The sequence below is a fragment of the Gossypium arboreum genome, chromosome 9, assembly GCF_025698485.1.
Source record: "Gossypium arboreum isolate Shixiya-1 chromosome 9, ASM2569848v2, whole genome shotgun sequence".
Classification (NCBI taxonomy): domain Eukaryota; kingdom Viridiplantae; phylum Streptophyta; class Magnoliopsida; order Malvales; family Malvaceae; genus Gossypium; species Gossypium arboreum.
In genome coordinates this window covers 50,207,267-50,219,996 of record NC_069078.1, presented here as the reverse complement: position 1 = coordinate 50,219,996, position 12,730 = coordinate 50,207,267, and the positions used below count along the sequence as shown (strand labels likewise).

The window sequence follows — 12,730 nt, the reverse complement described above, 5'->3', positions numbered from 1 at the left end:
CGAAGCATCGAAACATGAAAGACATCGTGAACCTTTTTGAGTTCGGGGCAAAATCAAGCGATATGCCCTTTGGACCGACTCGCTTCGGATATCTCATATGGCCCAATGAACCTCGGGCTCGGCTTGCCCTTACGGTAGAATCGAGTATCTTTTTCCAAGCGATACCTTGAGAAACACTTTATCACCCACGATACTCGATATCCTTACGCCGGATCCGCGTCGACTTCGACGATCGGAGGCTATCTTGAGACTTTCATGGATTACTTTCACTTTACATTCAGCATCTCTAATCAAATCCACCGAAAATCTTGCTTTCACCGAGCTCGGTCAAAACAATGGTGTACGGCATTTACGACCGTACAAGGCCTCGTAGGGTGCCATCTTAATACTTGATTGAAAGTTGTTGTTGTAGCGAATTCAATCAACGGCAAATACCGTTCCCATGAACCACTAAACTCGAGGACGCAACATCTTAACATATCCTCAAGTATCCGAATTATCCGCTCGGATTGACCATCGGTTTGGGGGTGAAAGGCGGTCTTTGAAATGCAACTTGGTACCCAAAGCTTCTTGCAACTTTTTCCAAAATCGCGAGGTAAATCTCGGATCTCTATCCGACACGATGGAAATAGGCACCCGTGTAATCTCACAATCGAGAAGCGTACAATTCGGCTAATTTGTCCATTGAAAAATCCGTGACGACGGGGACAAAGTGGGCCGACTTAGTCAATCTATCTACCACGACCCAAACCGCATCCTTCTTACTTCGACAATGGCGGTCCGGATACAAAGTCCATTGTGACTCGATCCCATTTCCACTCGGGTATCGTGATTGGTGAAGTAATCCACGAAGGCACCGATGTTCCGCTTTCACTTGTTGACATATTAAACATCTCGAAACAAAGTCGGAGATGTCTCGCTTCATACCATGCCACCAAAACCGGCGTTTCAAATCATTGTACATCTTCGTACTCCCGGGTGGATTGCCATTCGGCTACAATGGGCTTCATTGAATTATCGAAATGAGTTCAATTCTTTGGAACACAGATGACTTTTGAACCTCAAACAATCGTCATCGTCGATTTGAAATTCGAGTCCTTGTTGAACACACTCGGCCCGTTTTGCGACCAACTCGTCGTCGACTTTACGAGCTTCTCGAATTTGATGTATCAATAGTGGTTTGGCTTTCAATTCAGCTACTAACACACTATCGGATCGAACAGACAAGTGCACGTTCATCACTCGTAAAGCGAATAATGATTTACGACTCAAGGCATCTGCAACCACATTCGCCTTTCCCGGGTGATAGTCAATGACCAGCTCATAATCCTTTAACAGCTCGAGCCAACGTCTTTGTCGCAGATTTAAGTCTCTTTGGGTCATCAAATATTTGAGACTTTTGTGATCCGAGTACACATGGTACCTTTCACCAAATAAGTAATGCCGCCAAATCTTTAAAGCGAATACGATGGCGGCCAATTCGAGACCATAGGTCGGATAATTTTTCTCGTGTGGCTTTAATTGCCTCGACGCATAGGCCACAACTCGACCTTCTTGCATCAATACACAACCTAACCCAAGTAGGGAGGCGTCGCTATAGATGACAAACTCTTTGCCGGACTCGGGTTGCACTAGAATTGGGGCTTCAGTCAAATAAGTTTTCAGTTGATCGAAAATTTTTTGGCATTTCTCCGTCCATTCGAACTTAACATCCGTTTGGAGTAGCCGTCATCGGCGTGGCTATCGTTGAGAAGCCTTTACAAATCGTCGGTAATAGCAAGCAAGCCCAAAAAGCTCGAACCTCGGTAATATTTCTGAGGCTTCCAATTACGTATGGCTGAAATTTTATTGAATTCGACTCGAATACCCGATCTGATACCACATGACCCAAGAAGCTAACCTCTCTTAACGAACTCACACTTGCTTGAACTTAGCATATAATTGCTTATCCCGTAAGATTTACAAACACTAACCGCAGTGTTCAAGATGTTCGGTCTCATTTCTTGAATAGACCAAGATGTCATCAATGAACATGACTACGAATCGATCCAAATATGGTCGAAGATCCGATTCATTAAATCCATAAATACCGCTGAGGGCATTAGTGAGCCCAAACGGCATCACTAGGAACTCATAGTGACCATATCTCGTTCTGAAGGCAGTCTTGGGTACGTCCGAATCTCGGATTCGCAATTGATAATAGCCCGATCTCAAATCTATTTTTGAGAACACCGAGGCTCCCTTCAGTTGATCGAACAAGTCATCAATACGTGGCAACGGATACTTGTTCTTTATCATCACTTTATTGGCGACGATAGTCGATGCGCACCGCATGGTTCCATCCTTCTTCTTCACGAACAACACTGGCGCACCCCAAGGCGAAAAACTCGGGCGAGCAAAACCTCTATCCACCAATTCTTGCAACTGAGCTTTCAACTCCTTTAATTCCGTTGGTGCCATACGATACGGAGCTATCAAAATTGGAGTGGTACCGGTACCAATTCGATGCCAAATTCTATTTCTCGAGCAGTGGTAAACCGGCAATTCTTGGGAAAACATCCGGGTATTCACAAACCACGGCGCAGATTCGGGTTTCTTTTCGATTCCTTGTCATCGAGCACGTCGCAAGGTACGCCGCGCCCTTTTCTTACATATTTACGGGCCAACATCGGCGATATTACGGTGGCAACCCTTTAAGTCCGTAGACTCAACCCGAATTATTTCATTATTCGCGCACCTCAAATCGATAGTCTTGCTCTTGCAATTTACAACCGCATCGTGCATGGTCAACCAATCCAAACCAAGAATAACGTCGAACTCATCGAGCGGCAAAAGCATCAAGTCCGCCGGAAAACAAGAACCTCGGAACACTAGGGGACTTTTCTTGCACACTTTGTTGACAAGCACGTAATGACCCAAGGGTTTGACACCGAATTACAAACTCGATGAGACTCAATAGGCAAAGTCTTCTTGGATGCTAAGGTTTCACATATATATGAATGAGTAGAACCAGGTCAATCAAAGCAATCACATTTGTATTGAAAAGAGTGAAAGTACCGGTAATGACATCCGGAGAGGCGGCATCCTCACGTGCGGCGTATGGCATAAGTCCTTGCAGAGCACGAGCCTCGGATCGATGGTAGCATCTCTAGATCCTCTCGACCGCCATCGACATTGCCCATATTTCTAGGTGGCCTACCTCGGCGATGGTAGCACCCGGGTTTCCACTCGACTTACATTCATTCATGCATCCTCGGGCAATCCTTCATAAAGTGGTCGGCCGACCCACACTTATAGCGATCACGAAACCAACAGCTCCCCGAATGCCATTTGCCACAATGTGGACACTCCGCCCTCTCTCGGCGATCATTTCCACCACTGGCGATCGAAGTGACTTGTGTGGTCACAGGGGGTCGATCGCGTCCTCGTCTAGAAAAGCCCGAAACGCCTCTAGACCGGCTCGCATCATCTCGAAATCTCTTCGATGATTGTTAAAGAGACTTTCCCGAGGACCTCTTTCGGAATTCTCCAGTTCCCACATCAGCTTTTTGTTTCTCCTTTCTAAGCTCTTTGGCTTTACAAGCTCGCTCAACAAGTACTACGAACTCTCGTATCTCGAGAATGCCAACGAACATCCTTATATCATCATTCAGCCCATCCTCGGCGTTTTACATAATGGCTTGGACGAAATGCATTCTCGCGTCTGGCTAAGCCTCACAAATTTTCGTTCGTAGTCGATGGCGACATAGAACCTTGCTTAAGGTCAAGGAATTCCTTCGCTTTTGGTCGATGAATCTCGATGATATACTTTTTGAACTTCGGTTTGAAAGAATTCCCAAGTCACTCGCTCTCTAGGTACCACAGTCGAGTACTCCACCAATAGTAGGCGGACTCACGTAGCAAGGAGATGGTACACTTTAAGCACTCATCGGTGTACAGGATAGCTCATCGAGCACCGGATAGTGTTATCCAACCAAAATTCAGCTCGCTTGGCATCATCATCATCCGTAGCCTTAAATTCAATGGCCCCATGTTTTCGAATCCTATCGATTGGGGCTTACTTGACCTTATTTGGTCATCACGGAGGTATTGTAGGTCGGGGTTGCATTTGTCGGGAATGGATGTTGTGGAACAGTAGTGTTAGTTCGAATGTATTGATTAAACCATTCGTTCATCACACTATAAAAGGCTTGCCTAGCCTCGTCATTCGGATTGCTGGCCATAGGTTGAGAGTCCGCCGGCGTTGTCCCTTGCGCAGGAGCAGGTGCCACACTCTTCACATCATCAGCTATTGCTCGGTTGGGATCGGGATCCATTGCTATAAACAAACACAAAGTCAAATTGTCAGAAATCACCACACTATCGAGTCATCATTTAATGGCATGTATAGCTAGACCCCAAACACATCACTGTAGCCCTAGAATCGACTAAACCTGGCTCTGATACCAATAAAATTGTAACACCCCGAACCCGAGACTATCGCCGGTGTCGGACACGAGGGGTTAACAAGCCAAGTTCACATGTTTTGCCCACCAATTTGACATTTCCAGTCAGGCTGGACACCTTAAAAATCATATCTCGAGTTTCAAAACTCGGAAACTGGTTTCGTAAATTTTCCCTGAATTTAGACTCATATATCCATCCATGGATTTATTTCTAGAATATTTGGTCGGGCCAATTGGTACAGTTTATTAGTTAAAGTCACCCATGTTACAGGGATAGACTGCTCTGACCTTCGCGCGTTATAACTTGAATATCTATCTGTACAGGGATTTAATACTGGTGCCGTTTGTTTCTAATGAAACTAGACTCAAAATGGAATCTGTACATATAAGGCATGACTCCTAATTATTTCTGGATAATTTATAGTAAATTTTTAAAGTTGCGACAGGGGACCCAGAAACCGTTCTGGCCCTGTCTCACAATAGCTTTAATATCTCTTAACATGTAACTCCTATGACCATTTCGTTTCTTCCATATGAAAATAGACTCATCAAGGTTCATTTACATAGCTTATTCACTATTTAATACCATTCCTACAAATTTTGGTGATTTTTCACATTCACGTCACTGCAGCTGGCAGCATCTGTTTTTAAGGTAGGTCTTACCTATTTTGTAGTCTCCATGAACCAACTAGTCTTGCCATACATAGGTTCATATATGATCATTTTAACCATACCAATGGCTGATCATGTGACCAACACTTCCATTTCCAATCCATAATCACATCATGACACCATATATATACATACAAACCAAAAATAGTCCAAGTTCGTGCTTCCTTTTACGAGCCATTTTCGCATGGCCGTATACATATACATCACCACATTTTTAAACCAACAAGGGTAGTCCTATACATGCCATTTCAAAGTTCAAACAAAATTTATACCAAAATAGAGGCGTTGATAGTGTGGATGACTTGACTTTATTGATCCCGAATCCGATTGCTATCGGCGAAATCTATAAAACAGAGAGCCAAAGTAACAGGGTAAGCATTTTTATGCTTAGTAAGTCTCAAGGAATATAATCAACTCTAATTACAGCAATACATTCACATAGCCAAATGCATCATTTCATTAATACACATTCTTACTTCACACTTAATCATTATATACTTTCACAAAGTATAAATCAATTCAATAACTGAAATTCATTAGTCGATTGAGCGAATGTTGCTCAATCATGTCGACTTTCAATGCACATATAAACGTACCTTATTCTTTGGGCTTCTCGAGTGTACTAATTGAATTTATTACAGCAACCAACACTCACCTCCAGCCCAAGATTCTTGAATATAACCGGATATAAGCATGTGCACAAATGCCTTGGTCTTAGCCGGATAGAATGACTTCATACGAATGCCTTGGTCTTAGCCGGATATAGCCACTAGCACAATTGCCTTGGTCTTAACCGGATATAATTTCAGCATAATTGTCTTGGGGCTTAGCCGGATATCATTCAATTTCTCATGCACACATACATCAATAATCATTGGACATACATATTTCATTTTCGTTACTAAGGCTCAAACACAATTATAATCATTAGCATAATCGCCTTGGGACTTAGCCGGGTAGAATTCGAATACTCATACACACATAAATCAATAATCAATACATCCATATTTCATTCCACATAATTCAATTAAGGTCACTTCTTGAGGACTTACCTCGGATGTTGTCGAACGGCTTTTACGGCTATTCGATCACTTTTTCCTTCCCTTGTCCAATTGTGGCCCTCTTAGCTCTTGAGCTAATTCAAACAAATTCAATCTATTAAAACCTCATTGTGCTAGCTTATGGCGAATATGACAAGGAGTTTAAATGGTCATATGGCCACTCTTTAGCTTGAATACACAATGGTCATGCACATTTTATACTACATCAAGCAATTCAATACAATTTATTCGAGCATCAAGGAAAAGCTAAGGCCTTCAATAGGCTACCCAAGGCCGAATATTCATGTACATGTTGAGGCCAATTATGCACTTAATACCTCACAAAAACAGCATGCATTTTACTAGTTAATGCTTTGCATACTATTGCTCAAAACTTATAATATAGCATCAAGCACTCATATGTATGCTAGGCCGAATGTGCTTGCAATTTCACATTCATTCTTCAACATCTTCTTCTTTAAACAAACATATTCATCACTTAGTTCATAACCAAACATCATGTGCAAACATATATATACATATATGAGCATGGCCGAATTTCAAGGTGTCCATAGCCATCCAAAACACAAATTTTAACTAACATGCAAGAAGCATGAACCATGCTTATGAATGCATCATGGCGAATATGACAATCATGCTCCTTTTCAACTTCAATCATGATTAAACAAAAGAAAACTCAAAATCTTACTCAAGAGTAGACAATCCATCATTGCATGCATCATCATCAAGCTTTACATTTAGCATGCAATGGCTTTATCACCATAACAACTTTGGCCAAATACCATTTCCATGGCATAACAAAGATTTGAGCCATGGCTAACATGCACATCAAGTTAGCAACCAAAACATGCATGAAACTCCTAACACAACCTCATACATACCTTAATCTTGATGCAAACTTAGCCAAATCTCCTTCTAGATCTCTTCCAACCCAAGCATGAAGCAAAATCCTCCCCTTTTTCCTTAGTATTTTCAGCCAAGAAGTGAAAATAGATGAACAAATTTTTTCTTTTCTTTCTTTAGGATATTCGGCCAAGGGCTATGGAGAAAGATGAACACTTTTTTTTTTTTTGTTTCTCATCCTACTAACATTAATTTTTTTTTCCATACTCTTATTTTATTATTTCTAACATCCACCACTAGCAAAACATGTTTAAGACATGTTTTCTTTTTATATATTCATCACCATGGCCGCCACTTCCTCTCTTTGGGTAAATTGACATGCAAAACCATTCTTTTGCATGCATGTACTATTAGACCTTTGAAGATTGGCCTATCACCTTTCAACAATGTTTCATATAAGTCCATCTAAATAAATTCACATGGAAATGATCAAATTAATGCATGCAACTTTCACACATGCATTTGCTAACATCATAAACATAGAATATAACTTCTAATTACTTATAAGACTCGGTTTAACGGTCCCGACACCACTTCCCGACTAGGGTCAAATTAGGGACATCACAAGCGCAGTCCCTTCAGCGGGAGCCGGCGCGTTACTTTCCACGTCATCCACCGTGGCTTTATCAGGATCCATTTACTATATAAAAATACAGCTTATAATCGTTAAAAGTTGTCACACTATCAATATACAGTTATGGCATGTATAGCTAGACCCATACTTTCGCTAGGTTAGTCCTAAAACCAACTAAATCATAGCTCTAATACCACTAAATGTAACACCCCATACCCGTAGCCCACGCCGAGTGGAATGCGAGGCATTACCTAACTCGATCTCATGCACCCAAATGATCACAAGTCACCAATACTCGGTCCAATTTAAAACTTTTTCCAATTTCTACTTTAAACTTCATGTTATGAGTCTACAAGCCTCAAATCGACCACTAAAAACTGTTCAGGATCAACCTGGGTCCTTAAACCATCTATAGAAAATTTGATTTTGAAACAAGGCACACGCCCGTGTGGAAGGGCAACACGCCCGTGTGGCCATTTTGACATGGTCATGTGATGGCCTGTATGGCTCACACGGCCTAAACAATACAGGGACACGCCCATGTCCTCCTCTCATATGGAAATAATTTTAAATGCACACCTACAGTGGTTTTCACTCTACCTAGCACACGCCCATGTGCCTGGCTCGTGTCCTTCACACGGCCATGACACGCCCGTGTCCTAACCTGTGTGCAAAAATATGGATATTTTGTTTCTGACGTCAACATCTCCATAATGTCACACGGCCAAGGCACACGCCCGTGTGCTAGACCGTGTCCCTTATACAGTTGAGACACACGGCTATGTCTCTACCCGTGTGTTTACTACCATGCATACTAACTTGAAATTTTTACTTTTAGGTACACATGGTAGGACCACAAGCCCATAGGGTAGACCGTGTGTCACACACGGCCTAGACACATGCCCGTATGTCTATTCATGTGGACAATACAAGGCTATTTACCAAGCCTCTTTGCCACCCTTACTTACACAATCTACACATTAATCAACTAAAGTCAATACAAGGTTATCTCATGCAACCACATCAGCCATAATAAACAACATTCCATGAGTGCATTTACTCATCTATGAAGATAACGTCTTTGTATATAAATCAAAATGAATATTAGCCATCATTCAAGGCTTAATACAAATGAGAGATTTATCCTAGACCAACTCATTTGGCCAAATTGATAATGACACAAAACACAAGTCTAGTTACCTATACCTGCCATATTCAAAAATATAAATCAAACTATACCGAATGCTTCGATTGATAATGTGATCGATATCTCTAACTTCCGTTGATCCCTGAACCAGATAGGCAGCACTATAAGAAAATGGAAAGGGAGAGGGAGTAATCATAAAGCTTAGTAAGTTACAGATAAATAAATATACAACATAACTTTACCATTCATCAACAAGCTCAAAACATACAATTGGGCATAAGCAAAACTTACTCATCAATATTTAGTACCCATCGTATATCATAAAATTTGAGCTCATATTCTACATATACCAAACAGGATACCTGTACCACTAATAACACAATTATACTTTCTTCGTTAACTTGAAATCGTCATTTTTACCCTTGAACCATTTAGAACACTATCAAATATTTATTAAGCCTCAAACATGGGGTAAGATGTCGATGCCATGTCCCAGACATGGTCTTACACAAGCTCTAGCATATCTGTGTCGTTGCCATGTCCTAGACATGATCTTACACTGACACATCTCATAGTCGATGCATGTAGCGGACATGTCTTATAGTGACTTACGTCTCGAGGCCGATGCATGTCCTAGACATGTCTTACACTAGCACTCGTCTCAATGTTGATGCCATGTCCCAGACGTGGTCTTACACTGGTGCTCATAATGTGGCCGATGCATGTCCCAGACATGTCTTACACTAACTCACAGTAGCTCATATGTTATGGCATGAATATTTGATTTATTTCCTAGGTTCAAACGGGAACTCTACTATCTCTATTATCATCTTACTTTCTCAATTCCACAATTAAGCAATTCATGCTATATTAAATTCAAGTACAATTCAACATATACATTAACATTGTAGTTGTACTATTTACATACAATTTACCTCAGATTACAAAAATGTGGCGACTAGTCGATTTAGTCGATTTGCTTGGCTTTCTTCCGGTTTAAATTCGGATTTGGTGATTCTTGATTTATAATCATAAAATGCACTTATTTAGTCACTAAATAAAATTAAGAAATTGAAAATTCATATCTTTGGTAAAATGACCATTTTTCCCCTAGACTTTGACAAAATGACCATTTTACCCTTAGGCCCGAAAATCAATTTTTATTGAATTTCTTCATATCTTAAGCCTAGTTGAACCCTTTTTACTCTTATAGCAACTCCAAATATCCACTATTTAACATACTTAACATCTATTTCACAACTTATACAATATAGTCCTTTTAGGTGTTTTCAGGTTAACACCTTTCACAAAAGTTGTTCATAACACCCCCCAAGACTTATTTTCTTCCATAAAAAGTCAGAAAAAATTACAAACCCTTTCATGAAAAAACCCTACACTCTTGATCATTTTTCAAAATAGTACTCTCATTTGAAATCTCATGCTTCGAAGGTCTCAAAAGTACAAAAATATCAACAAAGGGTAGGAAAATCACTTACTTTTGAGTCAACTAAGTAGCTGAAATTTTTAAGCTTTCAAACCCTCTTCAATGGCTGATTTTTGGTGAAGAAAGAAGATGAAAAAGGGATGATATCATCTTCCCTTTAATTACTCCCATTTTAGTCAAAATAAGCCACCTAACCTACCAAATTTTGAAAATTTGACCACCTTTGTCTCCTATGGCCAGCAATGCCTCTCTAAAGGGTCTAATTGCCCTTTAAAGACCCCTAATTTAGGTTCTCTAGCTATTTGACTCTCTTAGCTATCAATTTAGGACTTTTGCATTTTATGAGATTTAGTCCGCTTTCGCAATTAGGCTCACTAACATCAAAATTAACTCACCAAAATTTTCATATACTAATATAAATATGCTATAACATCAAAATAATAATGGAATAATTTATTTGACTCCAGATTTGTGGTCCCGAGACCACTACTCCGACTAGGCCCTAAATCAGGCTGTTGTAGAACTCCTCCATCCTCTACACCTGATTTCATGTAATTATGCACATATGCTTAGCAAATTATGCTTTTTATCATCAATCGATGCTATACTTGTTAAGCACATTCAATATCTCATACTAAATTTTAATGGCATGTATTCATGCATTTACTCATATCAATTTCACATAAGTATTTAATTTAAGTGAGCTAAAACAATTTCATTTTTACAATATCTTCATGTGATTTATAATGCTAGTAAGGCTAACACCTACATACAAATAGGGTTCGCAAAATAGGGTTTGCACCTAGGGTTCGCAGGCCATAAAAAATTAGGTTAGCATGTAACATCATGTGGGGTTTGTATATATTCACTAGAGCTCACATGATAACACATATAAGGGTTCGCACGTTTACTTAAGGCTCGCATGATAAACATAGCTCACATAGTACCTAGCATTCGCACTAAGGTGTTCGCACATAGGGGCTCACACTAAGAGCTCACCTACAAGGGTGTTTGTGCATAGGCTCGCACATATAGAAGGTTTGTACACGGGCTTGCACATACAGGTGGTTCACACATGGGTTGACACATAATACAGGGTTCGCATATTACCTAGGGTTCACATATGTAAGGGGTTTTGCATGCAAGGCGCTCGCATTATATGAGGGGTCGCATAACCTGGGGGTTCACATAATAGCCTTCCTATTTCCTAACACTATAATTAATCATACATAATGTTTTAAGTTTAGATACCACGCTTGATTTTGAAAACATAAAAACCTTAATTGGATAAGGAGATTAACGATCTACTTAAGGGGAGAAGAACGATTTTGAAACCTTGGATTCTTTTTCTTGAAAATTGATTTGAGAAGGGAAGAAATTGAGGGTGTTTCTCTTGAAAAATCCTTTAGATAAAATTCTCGAGTTTGATCAAAATTTGGCTATTTTAAAATATCTTTTTCCCTAATTGAAATAGATTTTAAGAATTCATGTAGAATTAGGATTATTTGAAAATAAGGACTAAATTGAAAAAAATGATTTTTGGCTAGGCTATTTTGAAAATTTGGCACTTAAAGGGTTCAAATTTGGAACCTATGGGTAGGTTAAGGCCTTACTAATGAACCAGCAAGCTCAAACTTTTAACACAAATAATTTTTAAGATATTCTAACTTACCCTTTGCTTTAGAAAATAAATAAAAGTCTACATTTTTTTTCTATTTCTTCTAAGCCTATTTTTGGGATGTGACATGTGGGGATTTCCATCTCTAAAGTAGGATCCGTGGGTCAAATTAAAGCTATGAAACAAGTCGCTATTAAATCAAAATTAGAATTGGCCCAATTCGCCGAATTAGAAGCCTTTGCGCAATTTGCTTCTGATCTCAATAAAGCTACTCAAAATCAATTGGCATGAAGTAAACGATTATGTGAGTTGCTTAAACAATCCCAATCAGCTCCTCTCATGGTCGAAGAACAAATAAGTACTATTTTATACTGAAACGAATGGTTATCTTGATTTAGTAGAAATTGGACAAGTAAGGAAACTTCTCATTGAGTTACGTACTTACTTAAAAATGAATAAACCTCAGTTCTAAGAAATCATATCTTCTACCAAGATATTCACTGAGGAAGCAAAAACCCTTTTAGAAGACACTATTTAGTAACAAACGGAACGTTTTTGACTTCGGGAACAATTATAAATAGAAAATTCTTAAATTTTCATTTTCTATTTCAATCTTAAATAAAATTAAAAATTTTAATCTGGTTTTGAAAATCTTGTTTAGAATATTTGATAGTTTTGAAAATCTTGTTTAGAATATTTGATTCTGACATATGCTAATAATTGGATAAAGAAATTTTGGTTTGATAACAATATTAAAAAATAAAAAATTGATTCGATCAACCAGTTCCTTGGTCAACTGGTCTAATGGTTTTAGTAGAACCAGTACCCTTTCTGATTTTAGGCTAATCGGTTCAATTCAAATTTTT

General features: G+C 39.4%; 1 pseudogene; it reads left to right on the top strand.

Annotated features, from left to right (window-relative positions):
• LOC128280438 (ATP synthase subunit alpha, chloroplastic-like) overlaps positions 1-12,423 on the top strand; it is a 58,218-nt pseudogene extending 45,795 nt beyond the window's left edge.
• The last annotated feature ends 307 nt before the right edge of the window (positions 12,424-12,730 follow it).